The sequence below is a fragment of the Heptranchias perlo genome, chromosome 21, assembly GCF_035084215.1.
Source record: "Heptranchias perlo isolate sHepPer1 chromosome 21, sHepPer1.hap1, whole genome shotgun sequence".
NCBI classification, from domain to species: Eukaryota; Metazoa; Chordata; class Chondrichthyes; order Hexanchiformes; family Hexanchidae; genus Heptranchias; species Heptranchias perlo.
This window is the reverse complement of record NC_090345.1, coordinates 8,287,271-8,299,207: the sequence shown is the minus strand read 5'-3', so window position 1 is coordinate 8,299,207 and position 11,937 is coordinate 8,287,271.

Genomic DNA, 11,937 nt, shown 5'->3' with positions numbered 1-11,937 from the left:
TTATGGAAAAGTGGAAGAATGCCGACATGATTATCGACCGCTTAATGAAATCACACTCTCAGAAATCATGTGTTTCCGTGATTTTGTTAGCCGGGCATTAGATATGGAAAAAGTTGAGTATTCTCTCATTCCAGGGAAGAAGGATGGATATTAAAAGAAAACTCCAGGAATATGCGAGTATTCATTTGAATCTTTTCAGTGGCTACTCTAGAGGGTGTGAGCGGAGACTTAAGGCTGGGGAAGTTGCAGAGGTAGGGTGGGGTAAGGCCATTGTAGAGGTAGGGTGGAGTGAGGCCATTGTAGAGGTAGGGTGGAGTGAGGCCATTGTAGAGGTAGGGTGGAGTGAGGCCATTGTAGAGGTAGGGTGGGGTGAGTCCATTGTAGAGGTAGGGTGGGGTGAGTCCATTGTAGAGGTAGGGTGGGGTGAGTCCATTGTAGAGGTAGGGTGGAGTGAGGCCATTGTAGAGGTAGGGTGGAGTGAGGCCATTGTAGAGGTAGGGTGGGGTGAGTCCATTGTAGAGGTAGGGTGGAGTGAGTCCATTGTAGAGGTAGGGTGGAGTGAGGCCATTGTAGAGGTAGGGTGGAGTGAGGCCATTGTAGAGGTAGGTTGGAGTGAGGCCATTGTAGAGGTAGGTTGGAGTGAGGCCATTGTAGAGGTAGGGTGGGGTGAGGCCATTGTAGAGGTAGGGTGGGGTGAGTCCATTGTAGAGGTAGGGTGGGGTGAGTCCATTGTAGAGGTAGGGTGGGGTGAGTCCATTGTAGAGGTAGGGTGGAGTGAGGCCATTGTAGAGGTAGAGTGGAGTGAGGCCATTGTAGAGGTAGGTTGGAGTGAGGCCATTGTAGAGGTAGGGTGGGGTGAGTCCATTGTAGTGGTAGGGTGGGGTGAGTCCATTGTAGAGGTAGGGTGGAGTGAGGCCATTGTAGAGGTAGGTTGGAGTGAGGCCATTTTAGAGGTAGGGTGGGGTGAGTCCATTGTAGAGGTAGGGTGGGGTGAGTCCATTGTAGAGGTAGGTTGGAGTGAGGCCATTGTAGAGAACATAAGAACATAAGAACATAAGAAATAGGAGCAGGAGTAGGCCAATCGGCCCTTCGAGCCTGCTCCGCCATTTAATAAGATCATGGTTGATCTGATCCTAACCTCAAATCTAAATTCATGTCCAATTTCCTGCCCGCTCCCCGTAACCCCTAATTCCCTTTACTTCTCGGAAACTGTTTATTTCTGTTTTAAATTTATTTAATGATGTAGCTTCCACAGCTTCCTGGGGCAGCAAATTCAACAGACCTACCACCCTCTTAGTGAAAAAGTTTCCCCTCATCTCAGTTTTGAAGGAGCAGCCCCTTATTCTAAGATTATGCCCCCTAGTTCCAGTTTCACCCATCCTTGGGAACATCCTCACAGCATCCACCCGATCAAGCCCCTTCCCAATCGTATATGTTTCAATAAGATCGCCTCTCATTCTTCTGAACTCCAATGAGTAGAGTCCCAATCTACTCAACCTCTCCTCATATGCCCGCCCCCTCATCCCCGGGATTAACCGAGTGAACCTTCTTTGTACTGCCTCGAGAGCAAGTATGTCTTTTCTTAAGTATGGAGACCAAAACTGTATGCAGTATTCCAGGTGCGGTCTCACCAATACCTTATATAACTGCAGCAATACCTCCCTGTTTTTATATTCTATCCCCCTAGCAATAAAAGCCAACATTCCGTTGGCCTTCTTGATCACCTGCTGCAACTGCATACTAACTTTTTGATTTTCTTGCACTAGGACCCCCAGATCCCTTTGTACTGCATACAGTTTTGGTTTCCATACTTAAGAAAAGACATACTTGCTCTCGAGGTAGGGTGGAGTGAGGCCATTGTAGTGGTAGGGTGGAGTGAGTCCGTTGTAGAGGTAGGGTGGAGTGAGTCCGTTGTAGAGGTAGGTTGGAGTGAGGCCATTGTAGTGGTAGGGTGGAGTGAGGCCATTGTAGAGGTAGGTTGGGGTGAATCAATTGTAGAGGTAGGGTAGAGTGAGTCCATTCCAGAGGTAGGGTGGGGTGAGTCAATTGTAGAGGTAGGGTGGAGTGAGGCCATTGAAGAGGTAGGTTGGAGTGAGGCCATTATAGAGGTAGGGTGGAGTGAAGCCATTATAGAGGTAAGGTGGAGTGAGGCCATTGCAGAGGTTGGGTGGGGTGAATCCATTCCAGAGGTAGGGTGGGGTGAGTCCATTGTAGAGGCAGGGTGGGGTGAGTCCATTGCAGAGGTAAGGTGGGGTGAGTCCATTACAGAGGTAAGGTGGGGTGAGTCAATTGTAGAGGTAGGGTGGGGTGAATCCATTCCAGAGGTAGGGTGGGGTGAGTCCATTGTAGAGGTAGAGTGGGGTGAGTCCATTGTGGAGTTAGGTTTTTTTTTATTCGTTCATGGGATGTGGGCGTCGCTGGCCAGGCCAGCATTTATTGCCCATCCCTAATTGCCCTTGAGAAGGTGGTGGTGAGCCGCCTTCTTGAACCGCTGCAGTCCGTGTGGTGAAGGTTCTCCCACAGTGCTGTTAGGAAGGGAGTTCCAGGATTTTGACCCAGCGACAATGAAGGAACGGCGATATATTTCCAAGTCGGGATGGTGTGTAACTTGGAGGGGAACGTGCAGGTGGTGTTGTTCCCATGTGCCTGCTGCTCTTGTCCTTCTAGGTGAGAGAGGTCGCAGGTTTGGGAGGTGCTGTCAAAGAAGCCTTGGCGAGTTGCTGCAGTGCATCCTGTGGATGGTGCACACTGCAGCCACTGTGCGCCGTGGTGAAGAGAGTGAATGTTTAGGGTGGTGGATGGGGTGCCAATCAAGCGGGCTGCTTTATCTTGGATGGTGTCGAGCTTCTTGAGTGTTGTTGGAGCTGCACTCATCCAGGCAAGTTGAGAGTATTCCATCACACTCCTGACTTGTGCATTGTAGATGGTGGAAAGGCTTTGGGGAGTTAGGAGGTGAGTCACTCGCCGCAGAATACCCAGCCTCTGACCTGCTCTTGTAGCCACAGTATTTATATGGCTGGTCCAGTTAAGTTTCTGGTCAATGGTGACCCCCAGGATGTTAATGGTGGGGGATTCGGCGATGGTAATGCCGTTGAAAGTCAAGGGGAGGTGGTTGACTCTTTCTTGTTGGAGATGGTCATTGCCTGGCACTTGTCTGGCGCGAATGTTACTTGCCACTTATGAGCCCAAGCCTGGATGTTGTCCAGGTCTTGTTGTATGCGGGCTCGGACAGCTTCATTATTTGAGGGGTTGCGAATGGAACTGAACACTGTGCAATCATCAGCGAACATCCCCATTTCTGACCTTATGATGGAGGGAAGGTCATTAATGAAGCAGCTGAAGATGGTTGGGCCTAGGACATTGCCCTGAGGAACTCCTGCAGCAATGCCCTGGGGCTGAGATGATTGGCCTCCAACAACCACTACCATCTTCCTTTGTGCTAGGTATGACTCCAGCCACTGAAGAGTTATCCCCCTGATTCCCCTTGACTTCAATTTTACTAGGGCTCCTTGGTGCCACACTCGGTCAAATGCTGCCTTGATGTCAAGGGCAGTCACTCTCACCTCACCTCTGGAATTCAGCTCTTTTGTCCATGTTTGGACCAAGGCTGTAATGAGGTCTGGAACAGAGTGGTCCTGGCGGAACCCAAACTGAGCATCGGTGAGCAGGTTATTGGTGAGTAAGTGCTGTTAGATAACACTTTCGACGACACCTTCCATCACTTTGCTGATGATTGAGAGTAGACTGATGGGGTGGTAATTGGCCGGATTGGATTTGTCCTGCTTTTTGTGGACAGGACATACCTGGGCAATTTTCCACATTGTCGGGTAGATGCCAGTGTTGCAGCTGTACTAGAACAGCTTGGCTAGAGGCGCAGCTAGTTCTGGAGCACAAGTCTTCAGCACTACAGCTGGGATGTTGTCGGGGCCCATAGCCTTTGCTGTATCCAGTGCACTCAGCCTTTTCTTGATATCACGTGGAGTGAATCGAACTGGCTGAAGACTGGCTTCTGTGATGGTGGGGATATCAGGAGGAGGCCGAGATGGATTATCCACTCGGCACTTCTGGCTGAAGATGGTTGCAAACACTTCAGACTTGTCTTTTGCACTCACGAGCTGGACTCCGCCATCATTGAGGATGGGGATGTTTGCAGAGCCTCCTCCTCCCGTTAGTTGTTTAATTGTCCACCACCATTCATGACTGGATGTGGCAGGACTGCAGAGCTTTGATCTGATCCGTTGTATGTGAAATCGCTTAGCTCTGGCTATAGCATGTTGCTTCCACTGTTTAGCATGCATGTAGTCCTGAGTTGTAGCTTCACCAGGTTGGCACCTCATTTTTAGGTACGCCTGGTGCTGCTCCTGGCATGCTCTTCTACACTCCTCATTGAGCCAGGGTTGATCCCCTGGCTTGTTGGTAATGGTAGAGTGAGGAATATGCCGGGCCATGAGGTTACAGATTGTGCTGGAATACAATTCTGCTGCTGCTGATAGGCCCACTAGCACCTCATGGATGCCCAGTTTTGAGCTGCTAGATTTGTTCTGAATCTATCCCATTTAGCACAGTGGTAGTGCCACACAACACGTTGGATGGTGTCCTCAGTGCGAAGACGGGACTTTGTCTCCACGAGGACTGTGCGGTGGTCACTCCTACCAATACTGTCATGGACAGATGCATTTGTGACAGGTGGATTGGTGAGGACGAGGTCAAGTAAGTTTCGCCCTTGTGTTGGTTCAGCTCACCACCTGCCCCAGGCCCAGTCTGGCAGCTCTGTCCTTCAGGGCTCGGCCAGCTCTGGTGCTAGTGAGCCATTCTTGGTGATGGACATTGAAGTCCCCCACCCAGAATACATTCTGTGCTCTTGTTACCCTCAGTGCATCCTCCAAGTGGTGATCAACTTGGAGGAGGACTGATTCATCAGCTGAGGGAGGGCGGTAGGTGGTAATCAGCAGGAGGTTTCCTTGCCCATGTTTGACCTGATGCCTTGAGATTTCATGGGGTCCAGAGTCAATGTTAAGGACTCCCAGGGCCACTCCCTCCTGACTGTATATCACTGTACCATCACCTCTGGTCGGTCTGTCCTGCCGGTGGGACAGGACATACCCAGAGGATGGTGATGGAAGTGTCTGGGACGTTGGCTGAAAGGTATGATTCTGTGAGTATGGCTATGTCAGGCTGTTGCTTGACTAGTCTGTGGGACAGCTCTCCCAATTTTGGCACAAGTCCCCAGATGTTAGTGAGGAGGACTTTGCAGGGTTGACTGGGCTTGGTTTGCCTTTGTCGTGTCCGGTGCCTAGTGGTCCGTCCGGTTTTATTCTTATTGTGACTTTTTTTAAGCGAGATTGTACAACTGAGTGGCTTGCTAGGCCATTTCAGAGGGCAATTAAGAATCAACCACATTGCTGTGGGTCTGGAGTCACATCTCGGCCAGACTGGGTAAGGACAGCAGGTTTCCTTCCCTAAAGGGCATTAGTGAACCAGATGGGTTTTTGTGACAATCCGGTAGCTTCATGGCCACCGTTAATGATACTAGTATTGTAATTCCAGATTTTTATTTAATTAATTGAACTTAAATTCCCCAGCTGCCATGGTGGTATTTGAACTCATGACTCTGGATTATTAGTCCAGGCCTCTGGATTATTAGTCCAGTAACATAACCACTATGCTACCGTACCCTTGAGGCCATTGTAGAGATAGGGTAGGGTGAGTCCATTGTAGAGGTAGGGCGGGGTGAGTCGATTGTAGAGGTAGCTTGGGGTGAGGCCATTGTATAGGTAGGGTGGAATGGGGTAATTTATACACAAGAGCGAGGGTTTTGCACTGGAGGGATGTAGATCCAGCAACGTGCAGTATGGCTGCATTATAAGGAATCCTCTTCTATAGATTTGGTTGTCGAGTGTGCATTAAATTACTGGGAGCTACGGTTTCACAGCATCATCTCAGTGCCTTTTTACACACGAGGGCTCTGTAAAAATAATTAGACTATTAAATTGTAGCAACTGCGATTGAGAATAAAACCTTCTTTGTTCTTTGCAGTGTGAGGAAACTTGAACTTCTCCTGCGTTCTGGGAGCAGAGTGACGAGCGGAGTTAATTTGCCTCTGATATTCCGACGTGTAATTGCTGCTAATCATGTTACGGATTCCAGGGTGCGGACCCTCGACCCACTGCTTCTGAGTGCAGCCACCAGCTGGGAGCAGTGCACTGTTTTGATATCGGAGCCGAGCCACTATAAATCATGTCACCGAATTAATATTAATCATTAAGATTCTGCACATACCAACCAAATCAGCTCGTAATGTAATGGCTGGTTCACATGAGGGATTGAGTGATGTCATGGGCTGTCCTTTCACCTTTGGGACCTGGGCTCAAATCTGTCTTAAACTCATGGAACAATTCACTTGTCTGTCAGTCATAATGGTTTCAGTTTGGGGCTGCCTCGGCCCAGTTTCTAGGGGGCAAGGGTCTGCAGTGCAAAGGAGTGGAGAGAGGCCTTTTTAATTCTTCATTAAGTCCTTTCCTCATCTTTACCTGTCTTGTTACTGAAGTTCTGAGTCATTAACAGAGCCAAAATAAGAACAACCTGTAATCGTTTAACAAGCAGTTGGCTGCTGTGCTCCTAGGTCAAATGTCAGCTTGGCTCAGTCGGTAACACTCTGGCAGGTTATAGGTTCAAGCCCTACTCCAGGACTCGTAGCACATGAATAACACTGGCAGTTCAGTGCAGTATCAGAGTGCTGACCTTTGGTTGCGATATCATTTCCCGATTTTAATCGAGAGCCCCGCACCGAGAAGGCGGGAGGTTTGGGTCGGAGGCTTGATTTACACTCTACCCGATTTTACCCTCCACTGACTTCAATTTGTGCTAAATGCTCGTGTAGCTTCTGTTAACATTGTTGCCTGTAATGGAGAGAGAATATGGGTGGTGGCAATATGTGGAATTCTGGTTCTGCTTCACTCTTCATGGGTTAGCGGTTTTCCCTCAGCCATGGAGTAAATGACATTATATTTCTGTGATAGTCTCAGCCCCCGCTCATGTTCCACCACATCAGTGGCCACAGACAAAGAACTGTGCAGGTACAAGCTCGCACGCACACAGCGAGGGAAGGAAAGGACTTGCAGTTGTTTGAAAGACACAGATCTCCAGTTTCACTACTTCTGGCTCAGATCTTTCCTGCTGTCTGAGCAAAATCCATAAGGGCCAGCGAGCTGAAACCACAGGGCCACACACAATGGCAATCACCAAACCAAAATAAAGAAAGAATCTGCATTTATACAGCGCCTTTCATGACCTCAGGACATCCCAAAGCGCTTTATAGCCAATGAAGTACTTTTGAAGTGTATCCACTGTTGTAATGTAGGAAATGTGGCAGCCAATTTACGCGAAGCAAGGTCCAAGGCCCAAGTTCCATCACAAACAGCAATGAGATAAATGACCAGTTAATGTTTTTCAGTGACGTTGGTTGAGGGATAAATATTGGCCAGGGCACCAGGGGAGAATGCCCATGCTCTTCTTCAAAATAACGCCATGGGATCTTTTACATCCACTTGAGAGGGCAGACGGGGCCTCGGTTTAACGTCTCATCCGAAACACGGCCCCTCTGACAGTGCAGCGCTCCCTCAGTGCTGCATTGGGAGTGTCCGCAGATTTGGTGCTCAAGTCTCTGGAGTGGAACTTAAGCCCATGACCTTCTGACTCAGAGACGAGAGAGCTACCAACTGAGCCACGGCCGACTGCATTATATTATTATTATTATAATACCAGGAGAAACCACATTTGAATTTGGTTCCAGGCTCCTTTGGTGGCGGTTTGCTGCCTCACTTATACACACAGTGCTGCCCAATACCAGCCCAGGAAATGCAGAATGAAATATTCCACTCTGCCCTATGATGGATATTGTACAAAGAGGGTTACGACTCTACTGTGTACGACAGATTATTAAGCAGTGAAGCGGCGAGGTTTTCCCTTTAGTTAAGTAGTGGTGAGTGATTTTAATTAGGACTATTGTTCACCTTTCATTCTGACCCTACAGTGAGGCAAGAGTGGAATAATCGCAACTCTGAAATGGAAAATCCTTCCCAATCAATATCAGTCAGATAAGCAAACACCTTGGCATCCAGAGCTGAACAGGAAAGTGTATGTTGTCACGGGTAATAGCCTTCAAATAGAGAGGAGCTTGCAGCAGCTTGCGCTCGAAATGCTTTGCCTGAATTCAGATCTGTCTGGAAAACTTTGGATTGTGCTATGTTTATCTTACAGGCCAGCGTTTAATGAGTTGCTTGTAATATGATGAATGAAAAATCTATATATATGTGCTTGTGTACGAGATTACATATTTAGGTGACCGAGGCTGAAAGTAGGGGCACTGCGAGTCATTGTGGCAGATGGCTCACTCTACTCATGTTCTCCTGCCCTGACCCCACTCTTCCTGTCTAATCTCAACCCTCCAGCACTGCTCATAAGAACATAAGAACATAAGAAATTGGAGCAGGAGTAGGCCAATCGGCCCCTCGAGCCTGCTCCGCCATTCAATAAGATCATGGCTGATCTGATCCCAACCACAAATCTAAAGAACACAAGAAGTCGGAGCAGGACCCGGCCACATAGCCCCTGGGCCCTCTCCGCCACCCACAGGGCATTGACCGATCCGAACTCAGCTTCATGTCCAATTTCCTGCCCGCTCCCCATAACCCCTAATTCCCTTTACTTCTAGAAAACTGTCTATTTCTGTTTTAAATTTATCTAATGATGTAGCTTCCACAGCTTCCTGGGGCAGCAAATTCCACAGACCGACCACCCTCTGAGTGAAGAAGTTTCTCCTCATCTCAGTTTTGAAAGAGCAGCCCCTTATTCTAAGATTATGCCCCCTAGTTCTAGTTTCACCCATCTTTGGGAACATCCTTACTGCATCCACCCGATCAAGACCCTTCACAATCTTATATGTTTCAATAAGATCGCCTCTCATTCTTCTGAACTCCAATGAGTAGAGTCCCAATCTACTCAACCTCTCCTCATATGTCCGCCCCCTCATCCCCGGGATTAACCGAGTGAACCTTCTTTGTACTGCCTCGAGAGCAAGTATGTCTTTTCTTAAGTATGGAGACCAAAACTGTATGCAGTATTCCAGGTGCGGTCTCACCAATACCTTATATAACTGCAGCAATACCTCCTTGTTTTTATATTCTATCCCCCTAGCAATAAAAGCCAACATTCCGTTGGCTTTCTTGATCACCTGCTGCACCTCCATACCAACTTTTTGATTTTCTTGCACTAGGACCCCCAGATCCCTTTGTACTGCAGTACTTTCCAGTCTCTCGCCATTAAGAAAATAACTTGCTCTCTGATTTTTCCTGCCAAAGTGCATAACCTCACATTTTCCAATATTATATTGCATCTGCCAAATCTCCGCCCACTCACCCAGCCTGTCTATATCCCCTTGCAGGTTTTTTATGTCCTCCTCACTCTCCACTCTCCCTCCCATCCTTGTATCATCTGCAAATTTTGATATGTTGCACTCGGTCCCCTCCTCCAAATCGTTAATATAGATTGTAAAGAGTTGGGGACCCAGCACCGACCCCTGTGGAACACCACTGGTTACTGGTTGCCAGTCCGAAAATGAACCATTTATCCCAACTCTCTGCTTCCTGTTCAATAACCAATCCTCCACCCATGCCAGAATATTACCCCCAATCCCGTGATTTTTTATCTTAAGTAATAATCTTTTATGTGGCACCTTGTCGAATGCCTTCTGGAAGTCTAAATACACTATGTCCACTGGTTCCCCTTTATCCACCCTATACGTTATATCCTCGAAGAACTCAAGCAAATTTGTCAGACATGACTTCCCCTTCATAAAGCCATGCTGACTTTGTCCTATTAAATTATGCTTATCTAAATGTTCCGTTACTGTCTCCTTAATAATAGACTCCAAAATTTTACCCACCACAGATGTTAAGCTAACTGGCCTATAATTTCCAGCCTTCTGCCTACTACCCTTTTTAAATAACGGTGTTACATTAGCAGTTTTCCAATCTGCCGGGACCTCTCCTGAGTCCAGGGAATTTTGGAAAACTATCACCAAAGCATCCACAATCCCTACTGCCACTTCCCTCAAGACCCTAGGATGGAAGCCATCAGGTCCAGGGGATTTATCCGCCTTGAGTCCCATTATTTTACTGAGTACCATCTCCTGAGTGATTTTTATCGTATTTAGCTCCTCCCCCCCGAGAGTCCCCTGTTTGTCCAGTGTTGGGATATTCTTAGTGTCCTCTACTGTAAAGACTGAAACAAAATATTTGTTCAGCATTTTTGCCATCTCCATGTTTCCCACCATTAATTTCCCGGTCTCATCCTCTAAGGGACCTATGTTTGCCTTAGCCACCTTTTTCTTTTTATATAACTATAGAAACTCTTGCTCTGATTGAGGGAAACAGGAGAACAGAAGCCTGAGACAGAGGAGCTAGAGACCGGGAGCCTGAGAGAGGTGAGTCGGAGATCAGGATGCTGAGAGAGGGGAACTAGAGATTAGGAATAGAGAGAGGAGGCAGTGGGAGAATGGGAGCCTGAGAGAGAGGAACTGGATATTTGGGGGGGGGGGGGTGGGGGGGTAATTTTAACTTTGGGTGATGGTGCAAACTGGATGATATCGAATTCACTGCCCATTATACACCTCGCTCGATTTTCCTCGCCAATGAAAATGAAGCCGTGTGTATGGTGGGACGGCCAATTCGATATTGCCTGGTTTACACCATCGCCCGAAGTTAAAATTACCCCCTCCGAGCTTGAGAGAGGGGAGTGAAAGACCGAGTGCTCATGTACCGTCTTACCCTTTAATCTATTTTCCCAGTCCACTTTAATCAATTCCGCTCTCATACCATCATAGTCTCCTTTATTCAAGCTCAGTACGCTTGTTTGAGAATCAACCTTCTCACCCTCTAATTGGATATGGAATTCAACCATGTTGTGGTCGCTCGTTCCAAGGGGATCCTTAACTAGGACATTATTAATTAATCCTGACTCATTACACAGGACCAGGTCCAAGGTTGCCTGCCCCCTTGTAGGATCAGTTACATACTGCTCAAGAAATCCATCCCTGATGCACTCAATGAACTCGTCCTCAAGGCTGCTCACATCTCTTAAGTTCCTGGTCTCTTGTTCTCTCACGCTCGGTCTTTCACTCCCCTCTCTCAAGCTCGGAGGGGGTAATTTTAACTTCGGGCGATGGTGTAAACCAGGCAATATCGAATTGGCCGTCCCACCATACACACGGCTTCATTTTCATTGGCGAGGAAAATCGAGCGAGGTGTATAATGGGCAGTGAATTCGATATCATCCAGTTTGCACCATCGCCCAAAGTTAAAATTACCCCCCCACCACCCCCCCCAAATATCCAGTTCCTCTCTCTCAGGCTCCCATTCTCCCACTGCCTCCTCTCTCTATTCCTAATCTCTAGTTCCCCTCTCTCAGCATCCTGATCTCCGACTCACCTCTCTCAGGCTCCCGGTCTCTAGCTCCTCTGTCTCAGGCTTCTGTTCTCCTGTTTCCCTCAATCAGATTCCTGGTCTCCAGCTCCCCTCTCTCCGCCTCCCAGTCCCCACTCCCCAGTCACCCAATCCCATCCCTCAGGTTTCTGCTCTCCCGCACCCTGCCTGTGTGCGGTCAGCGTGCATTAAAGACAAATGTCCTGCTCCCTGGGAAGCTGCGGGAGCTGATGGGGCATTTCAAACTTGGTTCATGGACATGGTCGGAGGGTTTTTGGATCGTCTTATAGGTGGGTTGCTTATGGTAGATGGTAAAAATATAAAACCTGTGGGGGCATCAGTACATTGACAATAGCAGGGCAAGCCGATGAAAGGTCCATGGATCAGAGCTGCAGGGATAGTAAATCCTACTGACTTCCTAGGGAGACGGTGGGAGCAGTTAATATTGATTCATTCA